This window comes from Peromyscus leucopus, chromosome 3, assembly GCF_004664715.2.
Source record: "Peromyscus leucopus breed LL Stock chromosome 3, UCI_PerLeu_2.1, whole genome shotgun sequence".
NCBI classification, from domain to species: domain Eukaryota; kingdom Metazoa; phylum Chordata; class Mammalia; order Rodentia; family Cricetidae; genus Peromyscus; species Peromyscus leucopus.
Genome location: NC_051065.1, coordinates 140,047,380 through 140,069,265, shown reverse-complemented (window position 1 = coordinate 140,069,265; position 21,886 = coordinate 140,047,380). Strand labels below are relative to the sequence as shown.

The 21,886-nt window shown below is 38.0% G+C and overlaps 1 pseudogene; it reads right to left on the bottom strand.

Annotated features, from left to right (window-relative positions):
* Positions 1–18,066: 18,066 nt before the first annotated feature.
* On the bottom strand, positions 18,067–20,418 carry LOC114688057 (annotated as a pseudogene).
* Between the last annotated feature and the right edge of the window lie 1,468 nt (positions 20,419–21,886).

The following is a 21,886-nucleotide window of genomic DNA, read 5'->3' as shown; positions in this document are numbered from 1 at the left end:
TCCTGCAGAACCAACATGAATTAAAACATATTTGCCAAATCAATATTTATAGAGTTTGTATTCTGCTCAGTTAAGGTATTTACATTACTGCATCTACTTAGCTGTGTTCACTGAACAGACAATGTCATCAGCAAGATTACTGTAACAGAATAGTTTATAAAGCTGAAACTTTAATCTATGAAAGTTTAACAGAGAGTGAGAAGAAATGCTAAATGAACAAAGATAAAAACCATAAAGAAAAGTTCCTGAAAAATATGAAAAACTCAATCCATAATACTGACAGTTAATATGACTATGAGTTGGTAACAGAGATTCACTGATGTTCTTGACAAAGTCAGATTCATTGGAATAAAAAACACCAGCTTTATGTGCTAGGTTTATGAGATAATGTTCAAAGATATTTTGTATTCTGAAAAGTGAAAGAATTGAAAAGGTACATGGGAAAGTTGATTTCTGATGTTAGCCTTAAAGAGAAAAGTCAAAGCCACGAGTCCTATCCAAAGACCTTGCTTATGCTTTCTCCTGTTATCAGCAATTCTTCTGGTCTTCTTCATTTTAGATTGGTGGACCAGCTTAGATATGTATCCCAACTTTCTCTTAAGGAGTTTACTATTCTTATTTATTCTGTAAGTAGCACATTGTTTCTAGTATATCTAACAGTCTTTTTACTAATCACATCTGAATTGCATTCCTGTCTCCTCTCAACAAGAGCCCAAGCCTCAGCATATCTTCAGATCCTTATGAAACATTCAAATCCTATAGATGCTCTGTAAATGTTTTATTTTTATTAGTAACAATCCTTGTGTATTTGACATTACTCTTTTCCTTTTAGATTTCTGTCTTCTTATTAATGTGTTGGGAAACTATAACAAAATACCAAGGGGCTAAAACAATAGAAATTAATTTTCTCACAGTTCTGAAGGTTAGAAATCCAAGGTCAAGGTCCTACGAGGTGGTTTTCTGGTGAGGCACCCCTCACTGGCTTGTTGTCAGGTTGCCTTATTAGGCAACATTTCCTCTGAGATTATGTGGTCTTCCTCAAAACACATGCCATTCTGATTTAATTTCTATTATCTTTAAGTCCCTATTGGACTAGAGACCTCCTCCTGACAATTTTAACTGAATGACCTTTTCTATAATTCAATCAGAATGTGAGAAAGAATCAATTACGTTTTGTTTGTTGGACTATGGTTTACATTGTTTTGCATGGAGTTCAAACAATTCTGTCCATGACAGAAAATCTAAAATACAATCCTTAACAACATTTTCACATCAAGTAGAGACAAGACCAATTCCTTCCCCCTGCCTCAAGGCTGTTGGAGGTGTTTTAGGAGTGGGCTCCAAAAAGCCTGCTCATGCACCAGAGATGGATTCTGATCCTACCACCAGGGGGCCCCCCAGGCAGATCAGGCTATACAACTGTCTCACCATACAGAGGGCCCCATCCAGTCCCATGCAGGCTCCACAGCTATTGATCCAACTTTCATGAGTTCCCACTAATTTGGTTTGGTTGTCTCTGCATGTTTCTCCATTATAATCTTGATGCTGTTTATAGAATCCCTCTTCTCTTTCCCTGACTGAACTCCTGGAGCTTGGCCTAGTACCTGGCTGTGGATCTTTGCATCTGCTTCCATTAGTCACTGGAGAAAAACTCTGTGATACCAGTTAGGATATTCACCAATCTGACCTCTGGGGAAAGCCAGTTGAGTTCAGGCACCCTCTCCACTATTTCTAGTAGTCCAAATTGGGGTCATCCCTGGAGAATCCTGGGATCTTCCCTTGTACTTGGTTTCTTTCTATCCCCATGATGTCTCCCTGTATCATGGTATCTATTTCACTGCTTTCTCACTCCATCCCTGTTCCAGCTAGACCATCCTGTTCCCTTATGATCTCATCCTCCATCCCTTACCCTCCATTGGCCACCATTCACCCCCAGTTTACTCACAGAGATTTCATCTATTTCCCCTTCCCAGGGTGATCCATCCATGCATCTCACTTTGAGTCTTCCTTGTTAGCTTGCTTCTCTGGAGTTGTAAGTTGTAGTCTGGTTATCCTTTGCTTTACATCTAGTATCCACTTATGAATGAGTACCTACCAGTTTGTCCTTCTGAGTCTGGGTTACCTCACTCAGATATTCTCTAGTCCCATCCATTTACCTGCAAATTTCATGATGTCATTGTTTTTCTCTACTGAATAATACTCCAAATGTGTATATGTACCACATTTTCTTAATTCATCCTTCAGCTGAGGAACATCTAGATTGTTTCCAGGTTCTAGCTATTACAAATAACACTGCTATGAACATAGTTGATCATGTGTCCTTGGGTATTTGCCCAAGAGTGGTATAGCTGGGTCTTGAGGAAGACTGATTTCCAATTTTCTGAGAAATCTCCATACTGATTTCCAAAGTGGCTGTATAAGTTTGCATTCCCACCAACAGTGGAGGAGTGTTCCCCTTTCTCGACATCCTCTCCAATATAAGCTGTCTTCAGTGTTTTTGATCTTAGCCATTCTGACAGGTATAAGATAGTATCTCAGAATCATTTTGATTTGTATTTCCCTTATGACTAAGGATGTTGAGCAATTCCTTAAATATCTTTTGGCCATTTGACATTCTTCCTTTGAGAATTCTTTATTTAGCTTTGTAGCCCATTTTTTAATTGGATTGTTAATTATTTTGATGTCTAGTTTCTTGAGTTCTTTATATATTTTGGAGATCAGTCCTCTGTCAGATATGGGGTTGGTGAAGATCTTTTCCAATTCTGTAGGCTGTCGTTTGTCTTATTTACTATGTCCTTTGTCTTACAGAAGCTTCTCAGTTTCAAAAGTTCCCATTTATTAATTGTTGCTCTCAGTGTCTGTGCTATTGTTGTTATATTTAGGAAGTGATCTCCTGTGCCAATACATTCAAAACTACATCCTACTTCCTCTTCTATCAGGTTCAGTGTAACTGAATTTATGTTGAGGTCTTTGATCCACTTGGACTTGAGTTTTGTGCATGGTGATAGATACGGGTCTATTTGCAATCTTCTACATATTGATATCCAGTTATGCCAGCACCATTATTTGAAGGTGCTTTCTTTTTTCCATGGTACAATTTTGGTTTCTTTGTCAAAAATCAAGTATCCCATACTTTCAATAGTTGATTTCTGACATATTTTTTAAGCTTCAGTATTCCAGTGATGGCTGCATGCAGTTTCAATGAAATGTTAAAAAATGGAAATATGTCATAAAGTTTCAGTTAAACTAAATATAGAGTGTAAAAACCATAACAGTGGGTTATTTTCATTGTTGTTGTTAATATTTTTTTATCTTCACTCATTTTCCCATTTCTGTGATAAAATATCCTGAAAAAAAGGCCAGGTGGTGGTGGCGCATGCCTTTAATCCCAGCACTCGGGAGGCAGAGCCCTGAAGAGCCAGGTGGATCTCTGTGAGTTTGAGGCCAGCCTGGACTACAGAGTGAGATCCAGGAAAGGCACAAAGCTACACAGAGAAACCCTGTCTTGAAAAACCAGGAAACGTGTGTGTGTGTGTGTGTGTGTGTGTGTGTGTGTGTGTGTGTGTGTCTTGAAAAAGAAAGTTAAAGAAAAAAGGGTTTATTTTGGCTCACAGTTGAACAGCAGAGAAATCAGGGCAGCAGAACTTGAAGAAGTCACATCAAATTTACAGTCAGGAAAGGGTGGGGACAAAGACAAGAATAATTGCTTAGAAATAACAGTACATACCAAATATTTTTAGCACATTTAATCAGAAAACACAAGAAAGATTTGCTGTAGAGATAATTTTATAAACTTTATCCCAAAACTACAAATAGTATTATACTTTCTTCTGAAACACTAAAATGCTCTCAATTCACAAACAGCAATGCCAGCTTACACCAATTACTTAGCATGTTGAACATTCAAAACATTGATGATATAAATCAACAGCAAATAACACAAATCATTGTCATGAAGATGTAACAGTCATTGTACTTAGGTGCAGATGATATGAAGTTTTACCTTCAAAAGACAAGAAAATGAGTTTAAAACACAAAGTAGATGTAATAGTTTGACAAGGCATTTCCTTAAAAGTCATCAAACTAACAAACGCAGTAGCTGTGTTGTACAAATTATGTCAGAAAAAAACAAATACCTGAGCTATGTACTCAAATTGCCTATTCTGTTACATTATTTTCTAACAGATTTCATGTATCTCTGTACATGCTTTTCAATCTCACTCTGCCAAAGGCTAATTGCACAGGCTATTATCATCTTCACACACCACTGGGTAAGCTTTCTAAAACATCACAACTTCAGTTTCTTCAAAAGAAAAATATCACAGGCACTCATGTGTGAGCACTAATTATTCTGTATATAAATTAACTTGCCACAGACGTTTTTACAGTTTCTCTTTCAGTGACCATTTCACGTTTTCACATTTTAGTCCTGAATTCCCACCTAGATTTTAATGTTTCAAAAGTTAGTGAAGAGTTATGAGGGTGAGGTTTAAATGGAAGAGACATGGAATGCAGTGTTATAAAGGATTAAAGGGAAATGGTGTTATAAGAAAGGTTAAATGGGCATGGGGGCAGAGTACTAAAGGGAATTCAGAAAGAGTTAACTATCACCAGATAACATTTTGAAAAAGGTCATATGGAAACCCACTAGTGTAGAAGCTTCCTAAAATATTCACATGTACCCATAAAATAAGAGTCTAGACTAATCCTATAATGAGACAATGATGCCCTTATTGAACGCCACATGATAATAAATATAAATCCCAGTGCCAAGACTGGGCTGCCAATTTTGAAGTTGTTAGCAAGTGAGGTCCAATAAGATCCCTTCCCTCAATATTACAAGCTTATACCAATACTCTTGCTTATACTCCAAAACTTGATATCAAGCTGATATAAAACTAAAAAATTCATCCCTGCTGCCTAACTTTCATAGTGCTGGCAGGAGCTATGCAAGCTATGGGAGGAGAAAAGGAAGGACCAATCTCAATTATAGCTGTATTTACGATTCATGACTATAGCACAAATCATAATTGGTCTTAATGATAAAAACCTGGAGTCAGATATCAGACTGAACGCTGAAAGATCAGAGAAGGAGAGCAGCCAGCCACTAGAGATACTTCTTACCTCTACCAAATCCTCAGCCTGAAAGGAAGGTGAGCTCCTGACTTCTCCTGCCTTATATTCCTCTCTCTGCCAAGCCATATCACTTCCTGTCTCCACCTCACTAGTGCTGGAATTAAAGATGTGAGATCTCAAGAGCTGAGATCAAAAGTGTATGCAACCACTGACTCTGTTTCTATTTTAGGCTGGATCAATCATGTATAGCCCAAAGAGGCCTTTAACTCCTGATCCTCCTGCTTCCTCCTCCCAAGTGCTGGAATTAAAGGTGTGTGCCACCACTGCCTGGCCTCTATGGTTATCTAGTGGCTAGCTCTACCTTCTGATCTTCAGGTAAGCTTTGTTAAAGCACAAATAAAATATTAATTTTGTTAATGACATGACATTAAACCAAATAATAAAGATAGAAAATATCAATAAACCAGATTCACAATTCTGAGGGATTTCTAAACCTTGTTCTTAAGTTGGGTAACATATTTGAAATGATGTGTGTAGAGCTCTGCTTTATAAGTCAGGTCTGAGTTTTCATTTTTTAATGAATAACTTTAGGCACATCTTTCTAAATTGTTTTTAATTTATCAAAAATTATAAATTTGTATCTTAAAAGCTATGTCTCACATATATAAACATGTCTTTCCTAAAAGTCTCAATTTAAAATCTTAAAAAAAAAACTATTATTGATGAAACAACAGCTATTCCCTAAGATAGAATAAGTGGTAGTTTATTAAGCCAAATATAATTATTGCAGGCTAGAAACATAGATTCAAGATGTCTAAATAGTGTGTTTCAGCACTGAGCTTGTGCAGAAGCTTCTAAGAATCACAGAATAAAAGAAAGTTATACATCATGTTATTTGCCAGATACATTGGTAGAGCCCACAGGTAGACCAGTTAGAGTTAACAAGGAAATAGTCGATGTGGTTTTAGATTCTTCCTGATGAAAATTTTTTAGCTTTGGTTTTGGGAAAGCTCCTGTTTCACTAAGAATATATTCCAGAGACTTTACTTGCTAGTCTAGAGGATGTTAGATCAGACACAGAGGAATGGCTATTAAGGGAATATGAAAGTACCTCTGCATAACTTGACTCTGGATCTGTAAGACTCCAACTGATCACAAACAAAAATTGTAATAAGTAAATCAGCTTTTTTTAGAATCTTGGGCATAGGTGAAGCTTTTTTTTCTGGGAACCTCAATTTATGCTATCATAGCGGCAACAAAATTAGTACTATGTTTTACAAAGATCTCACTTTGAAGTAGGCTGCATTGATGTCCTTTTCTGTGTGTCATATATTTGTAAATGCACTAATAAGTTTGTGATATGTTTGGGTAATGCTGAATCCAAATGTACTTTTATAAATGTAACAACATTGTAGACAAAAAAAAAAAGATTATCAGGGGAAACAAAGTTAAACATGTAAGTACTTCTTAGGAATTGACTCTCCTCTTGAACAAGTATGATAATCCAGTAACTTAATAGGGATGGGAGCATTCTGCATCTTTGGGTCTACACCTCAGCCACCACAACACAGCAAGGGCAGCTTTTCTCAGCTTAGTGTTTCCCAGAATCAGGACAAAGGACTGACATGAAGAAAAAGCTATTACAATAAACAGTCTACAAAACATAATGTAATTCTCCTTCAATTCAATGCTGAAGATATTGATGACAAGAAAAAGTAAAAAAATTGCATAAAGAGAGAGGAAGGCAATCCCAGTTTGCAAGGCTTTAATATGGGCTGTGGTACTGGCATCCCTGGACCCCCTGGCGATGTGATGCATCCTCTTCTTATGCTTCCACAAAGAAAACATGAGCAGAAAAAAAGCCACCAGTGACATAGCAAAGGGAATAAGGGCAAAGATGGAGTTAATAAATAAAGCATGTTTGAGAAATAATGTAGAGTTCCTCAAATTGAAATAAGACAAGTTCCTTCCATTCACATCAATCCAGAAATTAACATGGCTGTTGATGATTTTGATGTGTAAAAACAAGAGGACCAGAGACAGTATCAGGGTCAATGAAACTACCTGCCTAACTCTCCATTTTAGGTAAAGAAAAAATGAATTAGAAAAATTGACTATCTTGAGAAGGTAAAAAATGCTGAGTTTGGTAGAAAGCCAAAGATTAAAATGATTTGTCACAACCCAGGCAAAACTTACCACTCTTACTATTATTTCTGTCATTTTTACTGAGTGAATAAGAAAAAATAATATATTTATTTCTACAGGCCAGAACTGAGCAACTCTGCAGACTGTCAGAGCAATGATGATTTGATCCACTGGGGAGATCTTTCTTTGCTGAACCCAGTCCAGACAATTTACCAGTGCTATGAATCCATTTAACAGGTTTTCAATGATGAATTCCACAAGGAAAATGGTTGTAAGTATGCCCTTTATGATAGCAGCTATTGCCTGTAAGAGAAGCACAGTGTCTGTTACTTATCATTGTATCCAAGATGCTACTTCTATTTGATAAATGAAAAGTCAGAGTGAGTCTCTCTTTGAAATTTCTCACAGCCAATGCAAAATCAGGGAAGATTCAAGATATTCCAATGGCTGGCTTCATCATTTTCCTCATGAAAATCTTGCATCTTCCCCCACATCCTATCTGAGCTTCATCTAGATAGTAGATACCTTAGATACACAAAATAGGTACATAAAAACCATGAGTCTTTTGCAGCTATTGTTAAAAGAAATGTTGGATTTTTCCATGCTACTATATAAACAAAATGTATTACTTACATCCCTTTGCTTTTCCCCCTAGAATACATATTTTGATCTGATAATTTGTTTACAGGGACAACTAATAAATTAAAACAAACCTAACAAGAAGAATATTAACAGATGGGATGGGATATGGTAATGCATAATTTAATTTCAGCTCTCCCAAGAGGCAAAGACAAGTGAATTTCTCTGAGTTTGAGGTCAACATGGCCTACATAGGGAGTTCCAGGACAGCCAAATCTACATACTAAGAACCTGCCTCAGGAAAAATATATATATATATTAGTTGGTACATGTAACTTCCTAAACATTTAGGATTTATGATATCTATTGTATATATGCAAACATAACCCAAATCTCATAATAAAAAGTATCATCATCTAGTAGTATTCTGGGGATATCATTCTAATAATAATATTCATGCAACATTTTGCTTTTTATCAGTGAATGTATATATGCAAACACACACATACATATATATACACACAAAGTATTGAGGTCCATTTACCTTTGTTTTTCTCTCCAATAATTCTATTTTTTCACGAGTTCAGGATTTAATGTTAATATACCACATGCTCAGGACCATGGCAGATAAAACAGTGCCTCAAAAATCTTCAGTTAATATTAACTATGAAATATAAATAATGAGTAAACAATGGAATACTTCCTGGGCACATGAAAAATACTGGAAATCTGTTTATGGTAATATTAAGCAAGATTTACCCTCATTCACTGCCTCTTCTTTGCCCAGTAGAGTTGATACCCCTATAAGTCCCAAAGAATTCAGATTTTATCCACCTGCTTCACCTCTTACCAACATCTGCCCTATGGCTGGCAGCAGAGCTAATAAGGTAGACCAAAGATGCCATGCTTCTGGTTTTCATGATAAGTAAGCAGAATGACACCATCATTCTTCCGGTCTTGACAAAGAACCAAAGAAAGTGAGGCTGTAAATTCTATCAAAGACAGGGAAAAATTCCTGTCATCCAGTTCACAGATGGCACAGAAAGACATGGGCCATTGTATTGTTAATATCCTAGATGCCAACTCCATTTTCCAAAGCAACCCCTAGTAAAGAGAGGTCATTCAATATATGAAAATGCACTCAATACTCTCAGATAGGTGTTTTGAATAGGAATAATAGAACATCATATGAAACATTTATATAAAACTTCTAAGAATTTAGGAAAAGTGTAACAATAGAAGGAACCCCTCTCTGGCTCATCTCAGATTAGATGCTAAAGTTGAGTACTGAAAAGAAGACAAATCAAAAGCAAAAAAAAAAAAAAAATTACATAAGCATTCTAAAACAAGTGAGTGTGAATACCAGAACTTCATGTAGCTCATAAAAGAGAGAGCCGTGGCTCTTCAGAGTGGGCTACTCTTGCCCTGAGGAGATTTCCTTTGCTCCACTACAATGCCTTTTACTCTAGGTGGGGAACCCCTTAGGTTTGACTTCTATTCCCTAGGGAAGACAAGCTTCTCTAGACAAGTTAAGGATATTAGTAAGAATAATTTTGAGAAATAAGAACTCGTTATGGACTAAATCTACCTCAGACATGTTTTTCATATGTGCTTTAGAATAGGATGTTCTTGACATGCAAGAGATAGAGATTTAAACAATGAAATCTAAATGTACTGAGGTATAAATCACAATGGAAAAGAATAAGAATTTACCAAGATAAGAGTATAGGTGTTCACTACATATAAATCAAATCAAGAATTCATTTTTTTAAAAGTAATGTTAAATAGGTAAATGAACAACATGGAGTTACAATTCTGTAAAATCTTTAACATGTAACTAAAAAGTAACTATATTATTTGAAAAATATAAAGGCATGATATTATAAGTCTATCTATTATAATATCTATCATTTGCATATCGAAACATGTATATTTATGTCTCTTATTTAATAAGCTTAGATGGAAGACTTTATATGTTTGTTTAGAAATAGTTTAAATGAGTGCTTGGTAGAAAGGTTCTTGGAAACAAAAGTTATAGATTCTAGCAGATATCAGAATGGTTGACTCCCTGACCAGGAATGAGAAGTATTTGTTATTTGTCAACTATATAAAGAAGATTTTTCATATTAAAACTCACAAAGCAAAACTGGAGAGAAGGTTCAACATTTAAACCTACTTACTCCTCTTGCAGAAGAACCAAATGTGTTTCTCAGGACCCATGTGGCTCCCAATATCCTGTTACTACTGCTCTGGTTGGATATGATACCTCTGGTCACCATGGGCACCTGAATTCATATTCAAATACCCACACAAAAACACACACATTGGTACACAATTAAAAATAAAAACATAGAGTTCACAAAGAAAACCAATTCCAAAGATGTCAAGAGCTGACAGAATTTCATCGTCTGAGAAGACATCTATCTAATGACTCAGTCAATGACACTCACCAATACTATGGATATACAACATTTCTAAAAACAAATTCTGTAAATTGTTTGGGTGAAAATTATGCTCAGGACAAGATGACTTACAAAACTTACTTAATACTCAAGGGTGAGGGTAGATAAGTCCACTATCCGTGGTGGTAGTTTTGAATTAGTCAAAAATTCTTCCAATAACTGACTTCTGCATGTGGATTAAATTTCTTTATTTGTTTTTGCAAATTCTGACTAGTATTCATCAGAAAATCATGACAGCATGCAAATGAAGACATATTCCTTTTCATGATGTTGCTGTGTTTTGCTTAGCCTAACTTTGACATCATTTGGGTTCAGCAAGCTTGGAGGACTATACCAGAATGTAGAAGCCTAATTAGAAAAAGTATGCCAGATGCACTTAAGGTGATAAAATTTAGTTGGGTGCAAGTGACCTGAATAGTTCTTGTTACTGGTTATAACTATTTCAACAAAACATTAGATTCATATTGAAAAGTTACTTTAAAAGTTTGCCTTTGTCTTCGTTGGGGTTTCTATTGCTCTGAAGAGACACCATGACCATGGTAACCCTTGTAAAGGGAAATATTTAATTGGGCTAGCTTATAGTTGTAACACAAATTGTTAAATGGTCTTATTAATAAAAAAAAAACCCAGAGCCAGATATTGGGATAAAATCTGAGAGATCAGAAAAGCAGAAAGAAGCCAGCCATGTTCTTACTGCTGGAATCCTCAGCCAAAGAGACCTACTTCCTATATATTCACACCTATATGCCTCTCTGTTCTGCATCTCACTTCCACTCTCTGCCCAGCTACATCACTTCTTATCTGTCTGTACAGACCTCCAGACCTCTATGGTTAGTGATAAGATTAAAGGTGTGTGTCACAATGCCTGGCTTTGTTCCCCAGTGTGTCTTTGAACTCACAGAGATCTGGATGGATATCTGCCTCCCAAATGCTAGAATTAAAGGCATGTGCTCACATTGCCTGACATCTATGTTTAATGTAGTGGCTGGCTTTTTCCTATGATCCTCAGATAAGCTTTATTAGGGTGCATAATATATTGGGGGACACAATATCTCACCACATATAATTCAGAAGTTTCGTCCATTATTGTCATGGCAGGGGGCATGGCGGTATGCTGGCAGATGTGGTGCTGGAGAAGAAGCTGAGAATTCTACATGTTGACCCTCAGGCAGCAGAAGCAACTGTGTGCCACAGTGAGCATTGCTTGAGCATAGGAGTCCTCAAAGTCTACCCCCATTGTGACACAGATCCTCCAACAAGGACATACTCACAAAAGCCATACCTCCTAATAGTGTCAATTTTATTTGAAACCACCACAGGCTTGTTTTTCCTTTCAAACCCTTCCACTTCTTTTAGATGCCAACAGGAATGCCAATCTCTCTTTCATTGGAAACCTAGTTTTATTACCTGTAAGCCATATATAGATCATCCCATTACATCCATGACCACCCAAAGATTTCACAAATTTCCTGAAAACAGTTGAAGGACAATGAGTAACAATTTTTTTTCCTTGTACTTCAAGATGGAGCAGTTCTGGAGAAATGATGAAGATTTGAAGCTCCATTCCCACTCAGACTCCTGAAGTGATAATATTTATAGAACATGCTGCTCATGTTTAAGGCTCTCACATAGACTTTTAAAATTTACTCTATTTAATACTTAAACATTGCTTGTTTAATTAAAATATTCATGTATTTTCAAGACATTCCTAAATTCAGTCTGATTTTTATTGGAGGTACATTATACACAAAGATTGTTTCAGAAGAGTTGCATTAGGAAACTGGTTTTCCCAAAAGCCTGCCCATGCACCAGGGACTGATCCCAATCCCCCTGCCTGGAAGCTCCCCAAACAGTTGGTGCCAAACAACCATCTTCCATATCCAGAGGGCCTAGTCCAGTCCCGGGGAGGAGCTGCACAGGCACTAGTCTACAGTTCATGGGCCTCCAATAGTGTGGCCGTCATCTCTGCACTTCCTCCCGTCATGATCTCTTTCTCTGCCTGCAGAATCCCTCCTCTCTTTCATCAACTGGATTCCCAGAGCTCAGCCTGCTGCCTAGCCATGGATCTCTGCATCTGCCTCCATCAGTCACTGGGAAAAGGCTCTGTGATGATAGTTAGGGTATTTGCTAGACCGGTCACCAGAGTAGACCAGCCCAGGTACCCTCTGGACCACTGCCAGCAGTTCAAGGTGGTGTCATCCTTGTGTGTTCCTGAGAGCCTCCCCAGCACTCTGCCTCTTCCTTTTCCTATGATGTCCTTTCTATCATGGTATCTCCTCCCCTGCTCTCCCACTTTGTCTCTGTTCCAGTTCGACCCTCCCATTTCCCTATATTCTTATTCCCCACTCCTCACCCTCTGCCACCCCCCCACACACACACACCTAGTCAGCTCATACAGATCTCATCCACTTCTCCTTTGCTGGGTCATCCATGTGTCCCTCCTAGGGTCTTTCCCTGTTAGCTAGCCTCTCTGGAGCTGTGGGTTGCAGTCTGGCCATCCCTTCCCTCACATCTGGTATTCACTTATGAATGAGTACATACTATGTTTGTCCTTCTGAGTCTGGGTAACCTCACGCAGGATTGTATTTTCAAGTTCCATCCATTTGACTGCAAATTTATTTATATCATTATTTTTTTACTGCTGAGTAGTATTCCATTGTGTATATGTGTATATGTGCCACATTTTCCATTTTCTTTACCCATTCTTTAGTAGAGGGGCAGCTAGGTTGTTTCCAGGTTCTGGCTATTACGAATAATGCTGATCAGGCTTTTGGGAAGCCAGTGCCTGTGGTGTGGCACCTTGTGCAGCCTTGGTACAGTGGGAAGGGGCTGGGACCTGCCTAGGCTCAGTGTGCCGAGCTCTGCTGACTCCCCATGGAAGACCCTGATTTGGGGGATGTGGGGATGTGGGGTGGCTTGGGAGGGAGGCTGGGAGACAGGAGGAGGGAGGAGGTGAGATCTGTGGGTGATATGTAGAGTGAGTAGAAAATTTCTTAATAAAGAAAAATGGGAAAAAAAGAAAATTGGTTTTATGTACTCCCAAGACTCCCCTATACTTGAGACAGTTGCTCAATGGCAGGATCTTGTCCAAAATTTCCTGAGCAAAACTCTTTTAGAAGGGCCTGGGAGAAGCTTCTGATTGCTAGACACTGTGTGCAACTCCAGAGTCTGGCATAAGGAAGCTGCCCATTCTACTAATCCAAGCACTGACAATGTCCATCTCATCTGAATCACACACTTTTTGGGTGAATATGTTTGTAGACTGACACTTTCCTTACACTGTTGACCAGTTTTATGTTTCTAAAATCATCTATAGTAGCTTTAGATTTTAGAAAGAAATTTTGGCTTTTATTAACCTATATTCTATATGTTTTCTGTCATTCATTTATTCTTTCATTGTTAGATCTGTCAATATGCACATATCCCACATATATATTCAAAAGCAAAAAAGTATTGAAAGTAATTGGAAAAATTCACCTGGGCTTAGTACTTTTTGTTATTTCCTAAAATAGAGTGTATCAGTGTTGGGGCAGCACTCACATTATATTAGGTTCTATAAGTCTTTTAAAGATTAAACATAGAGTTTATACGGTTATGATTCTGTTTTATAATACAGAATTGCACATTCATGATTCTAGGGTCCAGGAGGAGGCCTAGAGTTGGTACTCCCCATAGTTACCAAAGAATGACTGTGTGTATATAAGTCAAGAATTCAAGCTTAGAAAATCATATTGCTCATACAAACATGTTGCTGATTTCCATTGCCTTGCTCTGGGACTTTTGATAATGTTCTTAACTTCTTCAGTTTTTGGTTTCCTTATGAATCAAAGTATTGATTTGTATTTTCAAGAAGAAAAATGATAGTGCATGTGGATACTGAATGTTATCTTTATAAATCCAATCTAAGTAAATAGTCTTCCAAAAATTTTTAAACTGCTTTGGCATTTCTTTCTAACTTCATGAATTAAATATTTTACCTATTAATTGTTTCAATATTTTTCCTTTTACCAAAGCTAGGTAAAAATTTTCCATATTAAGATAAAATTATCCATGTGAATTCTGATGTTCTTTTTATTGTTCAGTTTTAGATTAGTGCTAATGTGTTTTGTTCATTTGATTCAGAGTACAATTTATATTCCAAGGTCATATAATATCATTATTATAATTATTGTTTCATAAAGCATTGAATTATGATATGAAATTCTAGTCTATGTAACATTTATTAAGAATGATTTGAGTAATTACTCTCTCAAATTTATGAGCATTTCATCCGTGTGTATGTGTGTGTGTGTGTGTGTGTGTGTGTGTGTGTGTGTGTGTGTGTGTTCACACACTGAATGCTAGGGATCAGATAACCAATTAGGAGATTCATCCCTGGAGAAATTGTTTTGCCCTGTCTTAGCAGCATCAATTATCTGTAGCTCTTCATCTAAGAGTGGGGTGTTGTAAAATGTCCCTCATTTATATTGACATCATCTGCTGTTGTCATTATGCAAGTGTTGTTTAGGCCACCATATTGTTAAGATTTAATGGGTGCAACTTTCCTGCCACATCTAAAAGACTCTATCTAGCATGAAGTATCCTGGCCATTTATCTCATATAATCTTTCCACTACCTCTTCTGTAATGTCTCCTGAGCCTTAGGTATAGGAGTTGCATTGTAGATGCATCAGCTGGGACTGAAAAACTCATGGCCACTTATTCTCTGTCTTTTGATCAGTTGTGGATCTCTCTAGTAACCTCCATCTACTGCAAAAGAAGTTCCTTTGATGAGAGGTCAAAGATGCACTCATATCAGTGGGTCTAAGTATTTAGAATACAAGTAGAAATTGGAGTGCTTTAGAAGCATGGCCATAGTGGGCACTCCTGCCACAGATAATTGGTTAAGGTCACAGAGCCAGGTATGAATTACCTTCTATTGAGTGGACTTTATAAGTCCAACGAGATAACAATTGGCTACCCTTAAGATACAAGTGCCGGTCATCTTCCTGAGCCAATCATTATGGTTCACAGGCTTTAAATCTGAGTGGGACTACTGAGTATTTCTATCCCTTGGCAGCTTGTATGGCAACTTCTGATACTGTGAGAGCTAGACCTCAGGGAGGAGGCTTCCAAGACAATTCCAGATTGATTACTTCAAGTCCTATACCTAAACTGTATGTGTCTTCAACAAGATACCATCTTACATTAGTCATAATGGCTAGGTTCAAAAACACTGATAAGAGCTTATGTTGGAGAGAATGTAGAGCAAGGGGAACACTACTCCACTGTTGGTGGGAGTGCAAACTTGTACAGCCACATTGGAAATCAGTATGGTGATTTTTCAGAAAATTGGGAATCAATTTTCCTGAAGACCCAGCTATACCACTCTTGGGCATATACCCAAGGAATGCTCAATCATACCACAGGGATACATTTTCCACTATATTCATAGCAGCATTATTTGTAATAGCCAGAACCTGGAAACAACCTAGATGCCACTCAACCGAAGAATAGATTTTTAAAAAATGTGGTACATATATACAATGGAGTACTACTCAGTGGTAAAAAACAATGATATCATGGAATTCTCAGGCAAATGGATGGAGCTAGAAAATAACATCCTGAGTGAGGTAACTCAGACTCAGAAGGACAAACATGGTATGTACTCACTCATAAGTGGATACTAGATGTAAAGCAAAGGATAACCAGACTACAACCAACTACTCCAGAAAAGCTAGCTAGCAAGGAAGACCCAAAGAGGCACACATGGAACACCTGGGAAGGGGAAATGTATGAAATCTCCATGAGTAAAATTGGGGATGAGGAGTAGGCAATAGAGGGTAGAGGATGGGGGATGAGAACACAATGGAATGGAATGGTCAAACTGGAACAGGGATGGAGTGAGAGAACACTGAAAGAGATACCATGACAGAGGGAGACAACCTGGGGATAGGGAGAAAACAGGTGCTAGGGAAGTTTCCAGGAATCCACCAGGATGACCCCAACTTAGACTACTGGCAATAGTGGAGAGGATACTTGAGCTGGCCTATTCCAGTAATCAGTTTGGTGAATATCCTAACTGTCATTATAGAGCCTTCCACCAGTAACTGATGGAAGCAGATTCAGATATTCACAGCTAAATGTGGTGATATTGTGTCCCCCAAAATATTATGCACCTTAATAAATAGAGGCAAGAAAATGGTGGCACACAGGCCTTTAATCCTATCACTTGGGAGGCATAGATCCATCTGGATCTCTGTGAGTTCAAGGCCAAACTGGAAACAGCCAAGCATGGTGACTCACGCCTTTAATCCCAGGAAGTACTGGCAGGAGGCAGAAAGGTATTTATGGCATGAGGACAAGGAATTATAGCCTGGTTAAGCTTTTAGGCTTTTGGGCAGCAGTTCAGCTGAACCCCATTCAGATGAGGACACAGAGGCTTCCAGTCTGAGGATGCATGATCAGCTGAGGAACTGGCAAGGTGAGGTGGCTATGGCTTGTTCTGATTCTCCTATCTTCCAGCGTTCACTCCAATACCTGGCTCCAGGTTTGTTTTATTAATAAGACCTTCTAAGATTTGTGCTATAGCCAAACACCAGGCCAAACTCCAGAAGTCCAATTGAAGAAAGAGAAGAGGGATTCTATGAGCAAGAGGCATCAATATCATGATGTGGAAACCTACAGAGACAACCAAGCTCGTGGGAACTCATGAAATTTAGACCAACACCTGTGAAGCCTCCACGGGACTGGACTAGACCCTCTGCATAAGCAAGACAGTTGTGTAGCTTCATCTGCTTAAGGGGCCCCTGTCAGTAGGACCAGGATCCATCCCTGATGCATGAGTAGGCTCTTTGGAGCCCACTATCTATGGTGGGACATCTCCCACAGCCTTGAGGCAGGGGGAAGGGCTTGGACCTGCCTCTACTGACCAGGCTCTGCTGACTCCTCATGGGAGGCCTTACCTTCTTGTAGTAGAGAATGGGGGGGTTGGGGAGAGGATGCTGGAGAGGTGGAAGGAGGGAAGAGGGAGGATCTGTGATTGGTATGTAAAAATGAAAAAAAAAGAATTTTTTCTTAATTAAAAAAATAGACTCTTACTTTGAGTTCTGGGAGGCAATTTTTGGGGAGTCTCTTGCACTGCCCTAACCAACAATTTGAGGAGACATTTCTCATATCTGACACTAGAGTTTTTGTCAGGTGTATTACGTCCCTTGGGTTAGTATTATCACCCCACGTGGTACAACTCCACTGCATTTACATCTGTGAGAACTTATAAGATAATGTTTCTTTATGGATTTTCCAACATCCTTGGTGTTATTTATCTCTCATTCCTCTTCCTTCCCATCAATAAAATTCCCTCTATTGTTTTCCTTCTTTTTCACTCTACAGCACCTGTGTCCTATCCCCCTCTAGAGTTCCTTCACTGCTCCTCCCCCATGTTCCTTTTCTATTTTCCTGGCTTCTGTGGTTACTTCAGGTTATATTATGAAACTTACCGGTAAATGGGTGGAGCTAGAAATACACTGTGTGAGGTAACCTAGACTCTGAAAGACAAATGCCTCATGTTCTCTCTTACTTGTTGATCTTGTCTCTAGAGCATATAACCTGACTATAGACATCTGTATTTAAGTGGTATGTATTAAGATCCTTGTCTATGTAGGTTTATAACAAAGGTTACACAATGCTCTTTCCAGACTGTTTCATTGTTTCATTCATAAATACAGCAAAATATTTTCAATATATGAATTAATATATGTGAGAATTTCTTGTCTTCTGATTTTTTTAAAAAATACGTGAAATGATTCCTTGTATAGTCTGGGCTCCTATGCTTCTATATTTTTTAACCTGTACCTGAGCTACAACATCACTGAAAGAGAAACCCATCTCAACCTGCTGCTTACCAAAATCAGAACAAATGGGAGAGCAGAAAGGACAGCATTTCCCACAGTCCAGACAGACAAAAGAATCAGGTATCAATCCTGTGACCAGAACAAACTTTCACAAAAAAAAATAGTGTATAACAGAACAGAACAATGTCAGTTTACTAGGCTCTGATGTGGGTTTGGTGCTGAAGTCTCTGCATCCTTTGATGTGCTGCATGCTCTTCAGATGTCTCCTCAGGGAGATGAGCAAGAAAAAAGTTGCCTGGGATGTGGTGATATATTGTGCACTCCAATAAAACTTATCTGGGGATCAGAGGACAGAGCCAGCTATTAGAGTAGACATAGAGGCCAGACAGTGATTATACACACCCTTAATCCTATCCCTCGGGAGACAGAGATGCCTCTGGATTTCTATGAGTTCAAGGTCACGCTGGAAACAGAGCCAGGCATGGTGGCACATACCTTTAATCTCAATACTTGAGACCTCATGCCCTTGCTTGGAAAGCACACATGCCTTTAATCCCAGGAAGTAAGATGGTAGGGCAGGAAAAGGTATATAAGGAGTGAGGAAACAGGAACTCACTCTCTTTTGGCAGAGGATTTCATAGGTGTAAGAACTTTGGTTTGTTGTGTTTCTCTGATCTTTCAGCTTTCACCTCAATGTCTAGCTCCAGGGTTCTTTTTATTAATAAGACCTTTTAGCAATTTGTGTTACACAGGGATATACCAATGGGTATGAATGAGAACACAGGATTGATAAATGAAAGAAGTTTGCAAAGTCGTGAATAGTTACAGAGTCTGAAAGTGTAAGATATATTTCTTTGAACACCATCAACACATATATTATAGTATATTTTTATAACTACAGTATTTAATAACAAGAGAAATAGAGACAATAACAAAGTCACTGAGACCACATTTTTAACTCTAAACTTTAGGTAAAGAAAAAATAATATTAGAAAAGTTGACTATCTTGAGGAATTAAAAGATGCTTAAATTTGTAATAAGATAAAGGTTACAAAGATTAATCACTGTCCAAGAGATAAAATATACTCTTAACATTTTTCCAGTCAGCACAGATATCCACCAATCTAGGAATACCAACCAAATCAGACTGATTCTGAAATTTTCAAAGCAGTGAGGATTTGATCCCCTTGAAGAAATATTTCTACTTTTGGCCCAGTCTTCACAGTTCATCAGAGCAATGAATCCATTTCCTAAGGTTCTCATTATGAATTCCATGCTGAAAATTATAGCAAATATTCTCTGTAGGACAGCAACCACTGTCTGTAAAACAATGCCCAAATTTCTGATGTCACTCCTGAGGATTTGTTAATATATTCATCCAATATTTCTTCAGAATATGTGTTGCACTCCTTTTAAAAATTCACAAATGTAATATCACACAAACAAGCATCAGGCTTTCTTAATGACCCATTCCATATCTTTCCCCATGAAAATCTTGGACTTATAGACCACACAGAAACTTTATCCAAACACTGACTGGCTTGGAGGATTCTAGGATCTTCTCTAGTTGATACTGAAGGAAACACTGTGTTTTTGTATGCCAACATACAAATAAGAATATTTAGTTGCTTTTTTGTTTGCTTTTCAACATGTTTTATTATCTGGGTAATTGAGTATTGGAAACGTAATGTTCTATTTAATATAAAAAGCAATAAAGACCTTTACTAGTGTGTGGCAATTCTTAAGCACAAGAGTTCATTAGACGCTTCAAAAATGCATCAGCACAAGTAGATAGATAGATAGATAGATAAATAGATAGATAGATAGATAGATAGATAGATATAGATATAATTCAAATATTAATGTATAAAATGATACCTAATAATCTGGCTAAAATAAAGACTTACTAAGTGCTTAATACTGAGACTAACTAACACTTATTGATCACTTTATTTCATGCAAAGGTGTGTATACTCACACAAACATATACATGCACATTAATTGGTGTCAAATTCCTCTTTCTCTAGTGTAAAAACTCAGCTTGCTATTTTACTCAGCACTATACATTTATCTAGTGCCTTAATATTAAACATTGTTTAGACAGTACCCTCAGGTACACATTATGGAGTATTAAATACAAATATTCAGTAACCTTGAGTCATGTGCTCTATCCATGCAAAAATGGGTGGAAGGTACTTTGTCCTCCCTTGAAGTAGTCAATAAGGTAAATCAGTCGATCTACAAAGAATCTGTTTCAGCCCTTCTCTCTTCCCCCAGTAAGACAAATTATTTTACTGTCATAAATGACCTGCAGATTTTATCCATCGCCCCTCACCCCCAACGTCTGTTTTGCAATCATCATTACAGAAACCAAGGAAGGCAAGGATGATTTGCTGCCTCAGTGAAATGGGCAGAGAGCAGGATCACAGGATTTCTTTCTCCTCAATAGGGAAAGAGTAAATAAAGACCAAAAGAAAAAAAAACCCTCATCATTACGTCTAGAGACAGAAGAAAAAGACTGTATTGTAAATATCAAAAGTGGTTGAGAAATAAGTAGCATAACCCAGGTGGCATATTGTGGGAGGCTCACTATCCTTTGTCTCCTGAAACAATATTGAGCAAAGTAAAGGAATCCAATCTACTTTTTAAATATCCACAAATATTAACACTTAGGTATAATAAAAGAACATAGGAAATCTTTCAGTGAATTATATTTATGGAGAATTAAATACAAATATTAAGTAATCTTAATATATATTATTATATATAATAAAATAAATAAATAAAAATGCAAACTTACTAAATGGAAGGCAGTTCCATATGATGTGGTTCCTGTCAGTTAACAATGATGAGCTCAGGAAAGCCAAAGAAATATGCAAACTACCCTGGATGAGGCTCTGTGGAAAGAGCAGGCATAGGGAGCTTCACAGATTTTTGGAGAAGATTCAGGACTTAGGTATCCATGGATAGCTACACACGCTGAGGATCCCCACCACAGCTAGTGTCACTCTGTCCCCCAAACATTCCCAGTTCTACTTTAAGAGCAGTTTCTAGGTAAACAATCTTCTTTTATTTATTTAATTATTTTAAATTTTGCATTAAGAAAATTTGCATTCATTTTATATTCCTACCACAGATTACCCTCTCTTCCCTCTTCCTGCCCCTCTCCAGTCTTCCCCCACAATCCACCCACCATTCTCTCCTCTGACAAGGTAAGTCCTCCCATGGGGAGTCAGCAGAGCCTGGTACATTCAGTAGAGGCAGGTCCAAGCCCCTCCTCCTGCATCAAGGCTGTGCAGTGTCCCACCACAGGTAGTGGGCTCCAAAATGGCAGCTCATGCATGAGGGATGGATCCTGATCCTACTGCCAGGGACCCCCCTAAGCCAATCAAGCTGCACAACTGTCTCGCTTATAAAGAGGTCCTAGTCCAGTCCATGGAGGCTCCACAGCTGTTGGTCTAAAGTTGATGAGTTCCCACTAGCTTGATTTGGTTGTCTCTGTAGGTTTCCCCATCATGATCTTAATGTCTCTTTCTCATAGAATCCCTCTTCTCTTTCTTTGACTGGACTCCTGGAGCTCAGTCTGGTGCTTGGCTGTGGATCTCTGCATCCGCTTCTATCAGTTACTGGAGAAAAGCTCTATGATGACAGTTACGGTATTCACAATCAGATTACTGGGATAAGTCAGTTCAGGTACCCTCTCTACTATTGCTGAAAAAAAATCTTTGACAAAATTCAACATTCCTTCATGATAAAGGTCTTGGAGAGATCATGAATACAAGAAATACATACC